At 40.9% G+C, this 17,667-nt stretch overlaps 1 pseudogene; it reads left to right on the top strand.

Annotated features, from left to right (window-relative positions):
* The first annotated feature begins 2,600 nt into the window (after positions 1 to 2,600).
* On the top strand, positions 2,601 to 13,989 carry LOC140512236 (protein RCC2 pseudogene; annotated as a pseudogene).
* Positions 13,990 to 17,667: the final 3,678 nt, after the last annotated feature.

The raw sequence follows: 17,667 nt of genomic DNA, 5'->3' as shown, positions 1-17,667 counted from the left end.
ATGCATTCCATCATCGGCAATAATTGCAGCTAATGAGAATGCTAGGGAACTATTCAACCCTCTACTGCAATCAGAAGATGGCAAGAAAATACAATGTCATCCTTCTGAGAGAAGAAAAAATCCTAAATCACATGAGAGGTCTGCTAATTGAATAAGCATCACCTTGACAGTTCTTGATTTAGGATCAGCAGTATTCTTTAGAGGGCATGACTCAAAGAGTTACTCTATGTACAGCAAGTGGTGACGTCAAACAACTTTTCCACCCTATAGTCTGTAATATGGTGACCACAACATCCCCAGGAACCCAGCTTCCAAAGGAACAGGACAGAAAAGACTAGAAAATGAAGCAGATAAATTGAATAAAAAGAAGATAGAGAAGACTTCAGATGCGTGAAGAATTGCAGAGACTGAATTTGGGGAGGAGAAATTTAGGAAAAGTTAAGGAACAATTGACTATGAACTTGAGCTGATGGAACAAGAGGTAGACTCCATCTAATCAGGATTCCAGATGGAGAAGTATCCCGAAAAATATCTCAAAGGGAGGAAGAAAAATCAAGGAAATGCAGAAGGTACATAAAATAAGAAAATGAAAGTGAAACACACTGATAAAGATATAAGGAATGTTAAAATTGGATGAGTCTGTCTATATGTTCCTTAGAGAACTCACAGAAATAATTGGATGTGACTGTCTAGTTTTTACGTGGTTAAAAAGTAAAGTGAATCAACCATAAAGGAAACAGAGAACATGGAGGGAAGAGTTGTTAAAGGAATAAATCTGTAAGGAAAGTAAACTTATAAAAGGTGCTATGTGGTGATGCCATGGATAAGGTAGTAGATTGGGAGTCAGTATGAACTGAGTACAGATTCTGCCCCAGGAAATGATTAGTGATGTGACCATGATCGAGTCACTTAAATTTCCATAGTCTCAGTTTCCTCATCTGAAAAACCAGAACAATGCTTTCCACCTTCCACAGATTTTCAAAGGATCAGAAGTTTTTATATATGTAAAGTGTGTGCAAATATTAATTCTCTACATATATGCTAGATGTAGTAGCAGTAGTAGTAATAGTAATAGTAATTGTAGTAGTAGTGGCAGTAGTAGGAGTACCAGTAGTAGTAGTAGTAATAAAAGGGACATGCATGTAAAAGATATATACCCATTAAGCAAGCAAAAAAGTAAATCTTATTAATGTAGTAAAGCAGTAATAAAATCAAAAAAGCATAGAATCTTACTTTGGTAACAGGGAAGATCAAAACATACAAGAAGAAGAAGATAAGAAACTCAAAACTCCTACATCCAAATGTTGCAAGAAAAATATGAATTTGTCACATGCCCTGGAAGTCGTCAAACAGGATTTTGAAAATCAAGTAACAGAAGAAGAGGAAAAATTGGGAAGAGAAATGAGAATGATGGAAGAAAATCATGTAGAATGAGCCAACGGCTTGAGAGACCCACCCCCCAAAAAATACTGAAGAAAATTACACCTTAAAATACCCAAATGGCAAAAGAGGTCCAAAAAGCAAATGAAGAGAGGACTGCTTTAAAAATCAGAATTGAGGAAATGGAAAAGGAGGTCCAAAAGCTCTCTGATGAAAATAATTACTTAAACATTAGAATAAAGGAGATAGAAGCTAACGACTTTATGAAACATCGAGAAACTATGAAACAGAACTAAAAGAATAAAAAAATAGAAAACAATGTGAAATATCTCACTGGAATAACAAACAACCTGTAAAATGGTTCCAAGAGAGATAATTTAAAAATTTTGAGGCTACCTAAAAGCCATGATCAGAAAAAAACAAAAACCTAGGCATCATCTTTCAAGAAATTATCAAGGGGGACTGCCCTGATATTCTAGAATCAGAGGGTACAATAGACTTTGAAAGAAGCTTCACATCACTTTCTTAAAAAGATTTCATAAGAAAAACTTCTAGGAATATTGTAGTCAATTTCCAGCTTTCCCAGGTCAAGGAAAAAATATTGCAAGCAGTCATAAAGAAATAATTGGAGTATTGTGGAAATATAAGCAGGATAACACAAGATCTAGCAGAGAGGCTATAATGTACAAGCTGCCAGATTTGTGTTGCCCTGATTTTATTTCCACACTACTGGAATAGTATATTCCAGAGGTTAGAGGAACTCTAGACGTCAAACCAAGTAATACCTGGGGGCAAAATGTACATTCAATAGAACAGAAGCTTTTCAAGCCTTCTTGATGAAAAGACCAAAACTGAATAGAAAATTTGACTTTCAAATACAAAAATCTACAGAAGAATGAAAAGGTAGCGAGGAAAGAGAAATCATAAGAGACTTATGAAAGTTGAACTGTTTATATTCCTACATGGAAAGTTACTTGTAACCCTTGAGAGTTTTCTCAGTATTAGGATAGTTGGAGGGAATATTGTATGATATTGTATATATGTACATACAAACATCTATGTATGTATGTATGTGTGTGCGTGGTGTGTGTATATGTTCATGTGTACACACATACACACGTGTACATATGTACACGTGTGTATATGTATGTAGCCATCAGATCAAAACCCAACTGAGAGCATATTAGCCATTACAAGATCCATGGAGAAACGGTGCAACAATGCATCCAACAGTGTATCCAATGTATCCCCATACCAAGCAGAAAACATGCCGAATGAGAAGACATCAGTTATTCTGGAACATCACAAGTGTGAGCTACCCCTCCACATGGAACCCAGACCATACTTTCCCTACAAGTTTGCCCTTTAGGTGGGATCCTTACACATCCCTCCTATGCCCACTCATGCTGTGTTTATATATGAGAGTATATGCCCTCGGTTTCTGGGGGGGGTGGGGTATTATGATTTGTCTTTCCATGTGATTTAATTTAATAAATTTCCCTCGAAATACTCATGTCTTCAGGGAAGTCCCACAACCTGACCGTTGCAGTCCTGCACTACCAAACACACGGAGTTCCATTTCTCCTTCTTCCTCCTTCTCCTGCCCTTCCTCCCTGCCCTTTCTCTCTCTGCATGCTTATCCCCACCCTGCCCTCTTTCAGTCTCCTCTGAGTTCCGTTGAAGTCAGTCACCAGTTTTCTCATTAGAGACCGAAGAGACACCGGTGTCATTGGTGGCGCCTGAGTGTCCAGTACCTTGATTTTCATACAGGTAACCCTGTGCTGTAAAGACAGGAGATGGAGTCTGGAGTGAACTGGGCTACGTCACCCCCAGGAGAGGCTGTACAGGCATTGGCTGGTGAAAAGAGTCTTGACTTAAGCTCACTTCTACCATTAGATAGCACATTCACAGTTACTATCCTGCCTGGGGGCTCATCAGCGAGTCAGTGTCCTAAACAGATAACCATTAAGTTATGAAACACAGAGGGATCTCTCATTTGCTTGGAGCAAGACTCACTTTTGTCTTTCTTTCTAGTGACCTGGAAGAATTAGGATCTGATTTTGCCAAAGGTTGCAAATGTGCTGATTTAGGGGAATTGAGATTTCAGCTGTGTGACAGATATAGAGCTGTCAGTGGCATTTACAAAAAAAAAAAAAAAAAAAAAGACTGAAAGAAAAAGTCTACTGTGTAATTGTGGCTTCAGCTCAGAAAACCTCTGATAGAACCAAACCGCTGTGCCTTATAAAACCAGGCTATATTCTCTCAGAGAGACATACCATGAATTGGAAGAGGACCTATGGGTAGGTATCCCACCTAAAGGGCAACATGTGGGGAACAACAGAGATCATTGTTGAGGTCTTCAGCCCATGATGGAGTTGTGTTAAGAAATCCTGGTGTGACAGGACCACACATGAAAACAGACCCATAGGAAGCAATCCAATTACAAGAAGATGGAGATCTATGCAACTTGAGAGTCTACAAGATTACCCGGGATAACAGATGGATCCACACAAAGACAATAAATACCTTGGAACCACCTATTGCCTATTGAGGACATAGCAGACTTCTTTGTGGACAGAGTCAAAGCAGAGGTGGGGAGTGGAGCAAGACAGCCTTGAAGTCAAGAGAATCCCCCAATCGTTGCAGAGAAATGGTCAGGGCAAGGCGATGGTTCAGAAGAGAAAGTCTCACATGAAGATGCAACTAGGTATTGCTGCCCATTACCCAGGGTAGATAGGATAAAATTAAAGGAAGGCAGAAAAATAGACAGAGCTGCCCAGTTATTACTCTCTTTCTTTTTTCTCTGCTTGAAAACCTTTGAAGAAGAAAGGATAGAATGAAAATTGCTAATCAGCAAATTAGTACAAATTAGATCATATATAATATATATTCATACATTTCTACAAATTTATTTCATTAGCAAATTAAGGAAATCAAAGATATCCTTGATAAATTCAGATCACGAAGACTAAGAAAATTACCTCCCTGGGAAGTGACAGAATTGCTAGGTGAGATTTCTGGACCACTCTTGGTGATATTTGTAAGACTGTTTAGCATAGGAAGGCCTTGAGAAGAATAACTACTGTCTTGGTTGTTTTTACAAAAGGATAAAAAAGAATGGAAAAGATCGTGATTGGCCTCGAATATTGTGCTAAATTTATTAAGATTAATTTCAAGATTTGAGAAATAAACTTCTGAGGTAGTATGTCATTAGCAGTTTGCCTGGAGAAAAGGTCTGAGGGTATTAGTGAACTTGTAATGTCAAGAGTGGTAAAGCTTCTGAAATAAGGTGGTGCTGGTCCCCTGGTGAAAGCCCAGATAGAGTCTAGTGTTCATTCCTGAACCCCACATTTTCAGAAGGGCATGCATTAGCAAGAAGGTATCCAGACGTGCAGTTTCTATAATAAATAGCTTGGGGCACATGCTGCCTTGGGATTGGTTGAACAATTGGTTGAATTGTTTATCTTGGCAAGATAAGACCATGGAGTAACAGAATAACTCTCTTTAAATACCTGAAAGGCCCAACAAATGGAAGAGAAATTTGATTTGTTCTGTTTGACCCTCAAGGGCAGACCTGGGAGCAATGTATACATGAAGCCTAAATTTCAGCTTGTTCTAAAGAAAAATGCTCAAGCAATTAGACCTATCCAAAAGTGGGATGACTACCATTGTGAGCAGTGGAAGGTCTTATTGAAAGTCTTGAAGCAGAGGCTGACGGTTAAGTTGCAATGATCACCCTTTATGAAGTATGTAGTTTGAATTAAGTGCTCATTGAGTTTCTTTTCAACTCTGATAGTCACCACTTCTCCTTTGACAATCACTGCTCATGACAACAAGCCTGTCAACACAATATTTTGAGAAGTTCATTAAGGGAAAATATGGTCAGGTTCAGGGGTCAACCTGCCTTTTTCAAGGAAACTTTGAGTCTGTTAGTATATGTCGTTGAAGCAAAATCACATTGGCAGAGAAGTGAACTGAAGAAACTTAGAAGGTTAATTTAAGTGCTCAGGTGAGTAGTTTTTGATCTTGTGTAATTCCTGTAAATGAAGCACCACAAAATTGTATTCTTGGAATACTTGCAGGAGAGAGATGGAGAATGTGAGGGTTTTTCTGGAGAATACTGAAGAATCTCTGCTTAGTTCATCAGTTCTTTTGTCCATGAGGGAGAAGGTACTTCTCACTGTGTTACGTGTGAAAAGGCTGTTTCAGGAGTTGGTAGTCAAAGATGAGTGACTGGTTAGGATATAACTTTATTGCTCCAAAGAGTTGCCATTTCATTATCAATGGATGCCTTCACATAATAGAGGTGAAACTCACTAGTTTACTTAAAATAAAAACAGTTGAATTGGCATTCAGGGCCTCTTCCCCACTTATTACCAGCAAATGCTAAATAGGTGCCTCTTTTGATAAGTCAGAGGGGAATGCAAAGAAATGGCAAAAGAAACCATACACAAATTGGACACATTTCAAGCAAACTTCAGTGGGATGTAATTTGAGGATTAGCCCTTGGTCTCCAACAGATAGGAACTTGGCTCTCAGAGTACTTTAGATTCAGGGTATGTTGCTCTAGATCTGAGAGGGTGTCTGGCATTAGACACACTGCTGATCCCTAGTGGTAAAAGTGCTAATGGCACACAGGAAAATCCCTGAAGCTTGCAACAGACTAATGGTGGGGCTTGGTTCTTTTCCTATATGTAGAAATAATAACAACCCTGATAACGATAATAATAACTCACATTTCTGTAGAATTAACTATGTGCCAGGCACAATGCTAAGCACTTCATAAGCAATTTACTGTTACTTCATTTGATTCTCACAACTGTGGGAGGTAGATGATATTAGGAAAAATTACTTGTTCAGGGTCACCACTTCAGACAAGGACAAAACAAGATGGCCTTGGAAATATGTTAATGTTAATAGGAATGGTGACATTTAATTTTATAAGTGGTCAATTCATGAATATATACTCAGGTTACAATTTTGGATTCCCTCAGTAACTTCCAGGGGAGGCAGTATAACAGACTGGTCTCTGGAGAAAGAAAATCTGAGTTCAGATTCTGCCAGAAAAATGCACTAGACAGTTAACATCACTTTTCAGGCCTCTGAGCAATATTGTACGACCATATGTTGCAACATAATTACTGATCCCCTGAATGGTAGAAGTTTTCTCACTGGGCATTCCCTAAGCAGCTACCATGAAACAAATTCAGACTCAAACAAAAGGCACCCTCAGAACTTTGAGAACTCCCATAATAAACAGTTAAATAATGAGTAGCATATCTTTATTTTTATTCATTCATATATGTAAACCTCATTCAAATACAAAATTTTTCCAACTAAAATAATAGAACTAACAAGGCATTTAAATATATGTATGAGTACATACACATGTATGAAATTCATTGGTTCAGTACTTGGCAATGAATTTATTTACCTCTAGCTAATTCTAGTAAATGTTTGCGAGTGTGTTTATGAGAAATCACCAATTTTATTCCCCCACACTTCGGATTAAGCACCACTGTGTGCTAGATACTGTGTTAATCACTTAACCAATATTTCCTTTGGTCCTCACAACTGTAGGAAATAGGTATTATTATTTTCATTTTCTTGTATCTTGCCCAGGACACACCAGTAAAGTGCCAGAGGCCTGGTTTGAACTTAGATAGTCTTTACTCCAGACCAGCTATCACCTAGTTGCCCTCATTTAATAGAAAAGTAGTTTTTACAGATAAGAAGGAAAGATCTCTGTTACAAAGCAAACTAAAAAAGCACAGTGATGTGGGTTGTTGTTTTCTTCCCCTTTGGCCAGAAATGGGTGGGGAGAACTATTTCCCTATTATATTCATCAATAAACTTGGGAAAAGGAAAAAAAAAGTATTTAATGAGGGAACCTCTTTAACTAAAGATGGCATACACAGGAGCCCAAACACTGCTTTATATAAGTTAGGATGATAAAATTCTATGTTTTAATCAATATCCCTTTTTGGTTCTTACTGACAAGGGAACTCAGATTTTGAAATAAAAGCAATCTCCCCCTACACTATTTTAGAAGTTTTCTTAGGAAAGAGAAGGGATCATTGCTGATTATCTCTCCTGCCAGAAGGCCCCCTTACACTGACAGAGTGAGCTGAGTTTAGCAACGGAAAACTTATATGAATGAGAGAAAAGAAACAGGATATAACATATGCTTTTCACTACTGCTTTGAAAAAGGCTAGGTGGGCCTAGAGAGGGAAGGGTAGGGGACATGATGACCAAATATCTATTTGAAGAATAACACATTAACTAGGGAAACTTTTGTCATTACTTCAGAATCTCTTGTCTTGTCCTTGCATTGGGGTTGAGAATTTAAATCCATGCACAGAAAATATGCATATACACAAACATGTAGGAGACATGCATATTTGTGTATCTGTGTATGTTTATGTGTAGATAGAGATAGATACAGATATAGGTACAGATTAGATATGGATATGGACATTAATATAGATAAAGATTTCAGGCACAGATTTTCTATGGATGGGGATATGAATATATGAATATATCAATACACATACAGATATCATATAGACAGATAAAGATATAAATATAGGTAGAAACATGTATACAGATGTGATATCGATATGGACATAAATATAGATATAGATAAAGATAGGAATAGCTACAGATGTAGATTGGAGATATATGTGGAAATAAGAACATATAGAGATGAGAGAGATATGGATATAAATATGCATATGAATATAGATAAACTGATACAGATATGTACATATAGATTAGACAGAGGAATGGATGTGAATATAGATATAGACAAATATGCCTACAGATAAAGATTGAATATTGATATCGAAATAGAAACATAAGCAGATCAGACAGGGATATAGCTATAGATGCAGATACAGATATATATACACTGTATAGATATGGAGATAGACATAGATACAGATACAAATTAGATATAGATAGGGATATGAATATATATATCCACATATACATATATATATATACATATAGATAGATAGATAGATATACACATATTGTAAGTACTGAAAGAGCTAGGTAATAGGGTAAATAGAGGAAAAAAAAACATTAACACCAAAGCCTTTCAATGCCAATGTCCCAAGGGAAAACACCAAACCTCCTCTCAGTGTGTAGGTACTGAAGGTTATGTGTCTAGCCTCGTCCCAAGCCTCAGCTTCAGGAGAACATGGAGGGTTAGAAACTTGTTCTTCTGCTGACCACTAAAGGTGGCTCACCTTGCTGTCTGGCTCATCTTTGTTGATCACCTCAGATACACGGAGGGATTGGGGCTTCCCTCACCACTACCCCCAACTAGGATGGCGGGGTGTTCTTGGACAGAAGAAAGGTGGTACAAGCACGTCTCAAGCCAGGGGAATCAGGAATCGGCGACCTCTGGGAACTGAGTCAGTCTCGCGGCCTGGGTGTTATTCTCCTGGCCTCAGCAAGAGGGGAGGAGGATTCTCAAAGGCCATCAAATCCTAAACTCCAAGAGGCCTCTGCTGGGATGCCAAAGGCCATGCCATTGTGTTGGGATTGGAAGCTCAAATCCGTGTGGACGGTCTCGGGCGGGTAAAAGTGGGACTTCTAAATCTTAGAGTCTTACGAGGCCCTCCATGAACAGCGGGGGTTCGAGAAGGTCAGACTGAGCTAGCTCGGCTAGCTTGGGTATTTCCGCCTCTCCCCGGGAGATATGTGATGGGTGGAGTCTCCCTGCCCTCGAGGTCGTCCCGGATTGGAGCACACCTAGTTACCTAACAGCACGGTATTGAGATGCAAACTGTGTGGCTGAAGATTAAGTAGGATTGAGGAAGCCAGAAAGCTCTCTCTTAGCACGTGTGGAGCCAAAGAGGAAAGTAGGGCTCCGCTTCTTTTCTTTCCTCTCTCCCTTCCCCCTCTCTCCCCGCTTGTACTTCTACTTCCAATCCCTTAAGCTTAGCCTCCTTAGGAAATCTCCCCCTCTTCCTCCTAAGGAAGACCCCCCTGCATTTGTAACCCAAACCCTGTAATAAAGCTCAACCCCTGTTCGACTCTGGAATGTCTTTTCTCTCATACGTTTATCCGGTTTGGCCAACCAAAGACCTCGGAGGTGAGGTAGGAAAGACTCGGGTAGCCCAATACAGGCCTCTAGGTCTGGCACCATTGTCTTCCCCTGCTTTAACCTCCTCCTCCAAGAATTCCCAGCATCCTTATAAAACTCCTTTTCGATCATCTTGGAGATGGAGCACACCAAGGAGAGGATTGTGAGTGCAGGGCAGGGGCCAGGTAACCCAGGCTCTTTCCCTCTCCCATTATCCCGAAGGCTCTAAAGGCAGAGGGCATCTTTTGATTTTGGGAGCAACCAATTGGAACTTAGTTTTCAGAAAGAGGTGACAACATAGCAAGCTGCTTACAGCAATCTGAGGTAGAACTTTTGGGACCCCACAGAAACGCCTGTTTCTCTGGGGTCTGGGTGTGGATGGTGGTCTCTGACTCCTGTGCTGCTCAAAGTCTCCTCTTCACCACGGAAGGGAAGTGTGGAGCTGGGATCACAATGAAAAGGGGTAAGTGGGACTGTGTGATACCAAGAGAGTGGAAGCCCCGAAACTCGTGGAAGTCCTCAGCAAGGAAGTGATCTTGTCTGCTGCCTGTGGGAGGAACCACACTCCATCTTTGACAGAAACTGGCTGTGTGTTTGCATTTGCAGAGAATAAGTTGGGGCAACTTGGCCTTGGCAACCAGACTAATGCCATCCCCACTCCTGCACAGATAGGTTACAATGGCCAGCCAAATACCAAAATGACTTGTGCAGCTGAATTCAGCATGATAATGGATTGTAAACGAAACCTCTACTCCTTTGGGTGCCCTGAATATGGTCAGCTGGGAAACAATTCTGACTGGAAATTCATTACCCAGCCTCAGAGGACAGAATATGAGTGTAAGCTGGTCCCCTGCTAGTTCCCATCTTCACTGAGAAGACAAAAGCTGGACAGATTTTGCCAGTCGCCAGTGTTGTTGTCTGAAATGTTGCCTGTGGCACCAATCACGCTCTGGTTCTCGACTCTTAGAAATGTGTTTTCTCTTGGGTGTTTGAAGGGGATGGCTGACTGGGCCATGCAGAGTAGAAGGATAATATGATCCCTTGTCTGGTGAAGCTGTTCGATTTCCTGGACCAGGAGGCCAGGCAAATCTTCACTGGCTACCCCTGTCCCTTTGAAATCAGTGAAGTTGGTGGCCTGTTTTTCTGGGGTGCTACCAACATTTCTCTGGAGTTCACCATGTATCTCAAAGCTGTTCAGGGTCTCTGTGACTGGACAATGACAAGCTTAGCTTGTGGTAAGTGTAGTATTATCATGGCTGCAGATGAGAGCACCATCACCTGGGGCCTGTCTCCAACCTTTGGTGAATTGGGCTACTGCTATCACAAGCCCAAGTCTTCCACAGCTGCCCAAGAAGTGAAAACCCTAGATGGCATTTACACAGAGCACGTTGCCATAGGCTACTTATTCTTCTTGGTGAAGGAGAGGGACCAGAGCAAGAATGAAAAAGAAAAGTAAAAATGACTCCCTGAGTATAATCCCCACACCTTCTCCTGATGCTGGGAGCAGCAAAGCTGCCAGCAGGCTCTCCAGGCCCCTCCGGACAGTCCACCTTGACAATGTTCCCTGGAAAACAAAGGAGGGAAATGAGAAGAGATTACTCAGTGAAAGGGTCGCCTGAAGCTCCTATTTGTTAGTCTTCCTGAGGTTCTGTTTTATAGACATATTCAGTGTTAACTACCTTTTTACTGTAGGATCCTCAAGGTTTATCGCTCCCTTTCTCTCTTTCCTCCCTTCCTGGACCTTAAATGTTCAATTAAAATATTTGCTCTTCGTTGACGACTTAGCATTCCTAAAAAAACAAAAACAAAAACAAAAAAACAAGCAAACAAACAAAAAAAAGAAACTAAAAAAATCACAAACCCTATTCTTCCAAGATCATCCTTGTAAAATTTCCACTTCCAAGAACGTCATTGTCAAAAACAGCTCCCTCTTTCCAAACGCATCCTCTTGCTCCAAAAGGAAACAGATTCCAGAGAGTCTCTTTGCTGCTAAATACAGGTATTCTTGCAAGATATGCTTTCGTATTGACTCCAACAATGACATTTTGCATGGCTAGCTATTGTGCTAATAGCCTAACAACTGAATTTTTATCTAATTTCCTAAGTAGTAAGTTTTATCTAGAACAGGGATTTAACCATAAAAATAATTTTAGCCTTTTCTAAAGCTTTAAAACTAAGAATTGACTTACGCCAAAATACACGGCTGCCACTATCCTGTGACGTTGAACAGATGCTGAAAGATGGCTCAGATCAAAATCCATGCTCCTGTCGGCCAGCTAAACAATTTCAATCTTTCATTTTCCGCGAGTCTCAGAATCCGTACTGGATGAAACACCCAAAGTTCCTCCGAAATAATTCATATAACTCACCAACAAAGAGACTCTTCAAGAATTCTCCCAATCGGCCAGAAACGCAGGGAAGGGGGAGTCGCTAAGTTGTCCTGCTTCATCGCTGCTTGTACGGAACCCGCTGCCCGGAATTCCTGGCCAGAGCTGCCCTTAGCCACCTGTTCACCTTCACTTCCACTAAGCAACACTTCTTCCATCCTCCTGTTACCTCTGCAGCCACCTGCTCAGCCGCCCCAGGCCCGCGTCCTCCCCTCCCTCCGCCGCCACCCAAGCCTCAGCCCGAGTCTCCCCCCAGCCCCTGCACAGCCTCTGCCGCCGCCATGACAACATGCTCCCCCTCTCAGGTGCAGCAGACTTACCACGAGGACTCGGAGGCTGCCATCCAGGGCCAGATCCACCTGTACCTCAATGCCTCCTGTGTTTACCTCTCCGTGTCTTACTGCTTTTACCTAGATGATGCGGCGTTGAAGAACTTTGCCAAGTACCTTCTCCACCAGCCCCACTAGGAGAGGGAGCATGCTGTGAAGCTGATGAAACTTCGGAACCAGCGTGGTGGCAGCATCTTCCTACAAGACATCAAGAAGTAAAACCGAGATGACTGTGAGAGTGGGCTGAATGCAGTGGAGTGAGTTCTGCCCCTGGAAACAAGTCAGTCAGTCGTTACTGAAATTGCACAAGTTGGCAAATGACAGAAATGACCCCCCATTTAAATGGTTTCATCAAAACACACTACCTGGACCAACAGGTAAAGTCCATCAAACACCTGAGTGATCACGTAACCAACCTGTGCAAAATGGGAGCCCTGGTTTCTGACATAGAGGAATAACTTTTTGGCAAGCACAGCTTTGGAGACAGTGACAATGAGAGTTAAGCCACACCTGGCTTCTCTCACACCTGGGAACTGTGGGCTTGACTCCTACTATCTTTCAGTGCATGCATATTTGGGTTATCTGACCATAATCTGTATCCAAAAACTGGCACCATTTACATCTGATGAAAAAAAACCAAAACAAACGAAACAAACCAATGCCCCCAAGGTAGGCTCATCTCAATCTTTTGACGATCACCACTATAGTGAAGATCCCCCATGAGGACCTGAGGAATCCCATCACATTTTGGACAGCCCTCAATATTAGAAAGTCTTTTCTTTCCATGGAGCGGAAAACTCTCTACAATTTATTCCCTAAGGTAAGTGGATTTTGATTCTGGAAGATTCTGTTTATATGCAAGCATGTCTGGGGAAGGGGTGAATACATTGACACTTGGAGCTTAATTGAGTTTTTCCGGTTTCTGCTTGTCTCTTAGGAGAATAGAGAAGGCTGTGAATGGGACGTAGACTTGGGACATGTGAATGGGACGAGACAAGGCTAGGTGAGAGTAAGGGAGAATGGGAAGAAAAAGAGAGGAAAGAGGATAAATAACATCTGAGGATATTGTGAAAACCCAGTGCTGCTCTTTTGGAAAATAAGGCATGGTGGCCCAGCAGGTAAGGGTGCTGAGCCTAGAATCAGGAAGACCTGAGTTCCAATCCTGCTAGGTTACACTGGATAATCACTTACCTTCACTTTCCTTGTATGTCAAATTGGGCAAGAGTTGCACCTATCTCACGGGATCTAGCGAACATCAAATGAGATCACCTGTACAGTGTGCTTTGCATTCCTTTAAGCCCTATATAAATGATAACTTCTTTTTTTCTGTAGAAAAAATGAATTTTCCTATGTTAAATCCTCTTTTCTCATTTGTTTATTTGTCTTATTAACATCATTCAGGAATTCGTTTTCCTTGCTTGCAGTTCATGAAGAATTCTAAATTAATATTTTAGTGAGCAAACACGAGTGCACTAGGGAAGCCACCTGTTTGAAGACACCCTGCATTAGAAAGGAGGAAATTCGCACTAAATGCCTGGTTTGATAAGTCCTAGTTTCTTTTAGAGTTTAAAGAATCTTTAGGGGGGTTTTGTTAGGAAATTGGTGACTGAACATTGAGTCACCCTGCTCTCCAATCTTTCTCTGATGTCAACAGAGACTGGTACATGGAGGTCATCCCTACTAAGTAAACAACTGGTATCAGATGCAAACAGTTGTGGAAGAGGCAGGTGAAGGAAGAATGGGGTCATGTTGTGTGGCTTTCATCCTGCTTTCATCACCGTGCTTAACCTGAGTCCTTTCTCTAGGGTTCCAGGCCTTGAAAGAAGGTAGAGAAGAAGGAATCAATGGGTTTTCTAATTAGCTCCAGAGTATCTGAACAGGGATAATGCTGGCCAATGTCCTGTTCAGGTAAGCTTCTTAATATAGAGCCCTGAGTGTTCCAGTCTGGATTACTCTGTCCCCTCCCTCTAGTTTTGTTTTGGATTTTATAAACTGGTTCACAAATGAGCAGAGCCTGTTGGCTACAAGCCAGTTGCTTATACTGGGGCTAAGGGTTATGTATATCACTTAGTCCGACCTTTATTCAAAGCCATTATCATCCATCCAACTGGATGGGAATAAGACTATTCAGGCAAGCAATTTTTATCCATGTGCCACACTTGACTGTGGGTGTGATGGATAGGGTTGGGGGGGGGGGCAGTTGAGTGCCACTGATGGGGAATGGGGACATCTCAATAGGGAGATGGATACAACACTTGCTAAATTCTTGTTGCTTGTGGTAGTGTCTATGCTATAACCCATCTTTAATAAGGTGGGGGCGGCTCCAAAGAATTGTAGGTAACTTATTCCGCAGTAACTTGAGCCAACAGAAGCCAAACAATTCACCCTTTTAAATCTATCCATGATTTCCAGATAGATGAAAGGTTCCTGCAGTGTGTCTCTCTAACTTTGCATCTATATGTGTGTATCTGGGAAGAAAGGAAGTGTATTAATTCAGACATTCATATTATAAGCCCTTTAGGTAGATAGAAACAACTCCAGTTTCTGAGACTTTTAAAGTTCGGCAAGTACCATTCTTCCAGCATACCTCTGAGATGCGTAGCCTAAGTTGGCTGTTTCCCTTCGTGTAGATGATGAAAAAAGATCAGAGAAGTTAAGTCACTTACTGAAGGAGATATAGGTTGAGAGTATTAAAGTCAAGATCTGATGTCAGCCATCACTGGACTCCAAAGTAAGCATTCTTTTTGTTATGTCATCCTACCTCTGTACATAATGGTCGAAAAAGTCAGGTAATGACATTTATGTAGCACTCCCAATGACCCTGTGAGGTAAATAGAGTAAAAATCATCACCCCCATTTTACAGATGGGGACACTGAGGCTTTAATAGTTGAAGGTCACTCAGTTATTGAGTATCTGAATTAGGAATCAAACTGAGCTCTCTGGAGTCCTAGTCTTACCACTATTCCATGTTGCCTAGGCTAATTTATGCCTGATTTTACAAAGAGAAGCCTTCAAAATGATTGCATTGTGACTTTAATATCGTAATTGCTCAAATTAAATACTTGAAAGCTTCCCTAAGGGACCTGTATATTATGGTTTTCAAATCTGGATCTGCTCAGATCTATCCTTCTTTTTTGTCTTTCTTTGCTTCCCTATTCCTCGTCTCCATCACATACCTCAGAAATAACTTTGACAGGAAAGGAAGCGGGTATGTGTAAGAGTGAGGAAGAAGGAAGCAATATTCGTCTGCCTTGGTGACGGTAGGATGGTGTGGCACTTTCATACCTTGGTTCAATGGTATGAGCCTCAAAGCCTTTTAAATAGTTGTATTGGAAAGAAACCTTCATGTTCCTCACATCCTCCTGGGCTGATATAAGTCAACAGCACAGCCTGCGGTGGAAAACGGAATGATAAGTAAAAGCAGGGGAGAAGAGCAGCGCAGGTTAATCAGACAGATATGAATAAGCTCAATGGTGATATATGACATGTAGAAAACCCGGGACTGCCAGAATCAATTAAACACTGAAATAAGAAAAGAATTGCAGGCTGGCAGAGTGTAACGGGGTGGGGAAATGATGAATTGTTTAGAATCCACTCAGTCAATAACCATAAGGAATATGCTAGGCATTGTGCTAAGTGCAACCTAGATATAGAAGCAAAAATGTGATCTCTTCTTTCATGTATCTCCCATTTCGATGGGGGAAGCCAACATGTATCTATCTGTGTATATACAAAGGTATATACAGAGGAGAAGGAAGGTCATCTGAGAAGGCAGTAGAAAAAGGGGGGCAGAAGAATGAAAAGCCTAAGAAGGTGGAGTTTGGGATGAGTCTTGAATCCAAGAAGCAGAGATAAGAGCATTAGACACATGGAGCAGAGTAGGGGAAAAAGGCATGGGGTTCAGAGATTGTCTTGTCTAAGGAGCAGCAAACTGCCTGTAGCTGGATTTTAGACTCTGAAGGGGAATAACATTTAAAGAGACTGAAAAATTACGAAGAGGCTAAGCTGAAAAGACCATTAAGTGCCAGAGAGAGGATTTTTATTTGATTCTTCAGGTGAGAGGGAGGCCCAGTCCTCCTACGTTTTAGAAAATTTAATTTGGCAACTAGATGGAGAATGAATTAGGGCAGGGAGAGACTAGAGGCAGAGAGAACAGTTAGAAGACTATTGTCAAAGTCCAAGCAATGAAGGCCTGTACAGCGGCCAAGTTACATAAGAGATGTTGTGAAGGTAAAATGGCAAGATTTGACAATGTTTATGTGAGGTGAGTGAAAGTGAAGAGTTAAGGATGACACCAAAGTTTCAACCTAAGTGAGTGGAATGATTATTGTGCCTTTTCACATAATAGGAAATAGAGAAACAGAGTTTTGGTGGAATTAGTTGTGTTTTAGAGTTTAAGATGCCTAGTTATAGCTACACAAGAGATGGAGAAGTGGGATGGAAGCTTGAGAGGAAAACTTCGCTAAATGTATAGATCTGATAATTGTCTATATTGAGATTGTAGTTGAACCCATGGGAGCTGATGTGATCGCCAATTGAGTTTCAAGAGGGAGAAGAGAAGACTACAGAAGAGAGCCAAAGACAAAGCAAGAGGGAATGTCTAGGGATAGTGACCAGGATGAAAATCCATCAAATCAGACTGACAAGATGGAACAGTTAGGAGAGAAACAGGAGAGAGTAGTGTGATGAAAATCAAGGGAGGAAAGAGAAATTAGTGATTAACGGTGTCAAAAGTTGCAGAGACATCAAGAAGGATAAGAAATGAGAAAAGGATATTAGATTTGCAAATTAAGAGATATCTGATGACTTTAGAATGAATAATTTTGTTCACTATAAACCTGAACACCTTGTTAGTATAAAATATATGTATATATATATATATATATGTACTATACTGAGACATTATATATAATAATATAAAATCCTATATATATTAGTGTAAATGGAGGAGGAGATAGGAGGGAAGACTCAATGGTCTTATTAACTTAATCGTAACAAGATGGGTAGAGGTATAGGAGCTAGCTAGGTGGTATAATGGTAGAACACTGGGCCTGGAGTTAAGGAAGAGTCATATTCCTGAGTTCAAATCTGGACTCAGACACTTACTGGTGTTGTGACCCTAAGCAAGTTACTTAACCCTGTTTGGCTCAGTTCCTCATCTGTAAAATGAGCTGGAGAAGGAAATGGCCAAGAGAAGCCCAAATGGGGTCTTAAAGAGTCAGACACTACTGAAAAAATGATTGAACAACAGATGGCTCAGTGGATAGAGTGCTGAGCCAGGGAATCAGAAGACTTGAATGCAAATTGGCCTCAGACCGTATCGGTTGTACCACCCTGGGCAAGTCACTTAACCTCCATTTGCTTTAATCCACTGGGGTTTGGAAATAGCAAACCACTCCAGCATCTTTGCCAAGAAAATCCCATGAATTGTATGGTCCACAAGACCACAATTAGACTCAAGTGAACAATAACTA

This window comes from Notamacropus eugenii, chromosome 6 (genome assembly GCF_028372415.1).
Source record: "Notamacropus eugenii isolate mMacEug1 chromosome 6, mMacEug1.pri_v2, whole genome shotgun sequence".
NCBI lineage: Eukaryota > Metazoa > Chordata > Mammalia > Diprotodontia > Macropodidae > Notamacropus > Notamacropus eugenii.
Note: the sequence above shows the minus strand (reverse complement) of the source record. Positions and strands in the feature narration are given on the sequence as shown.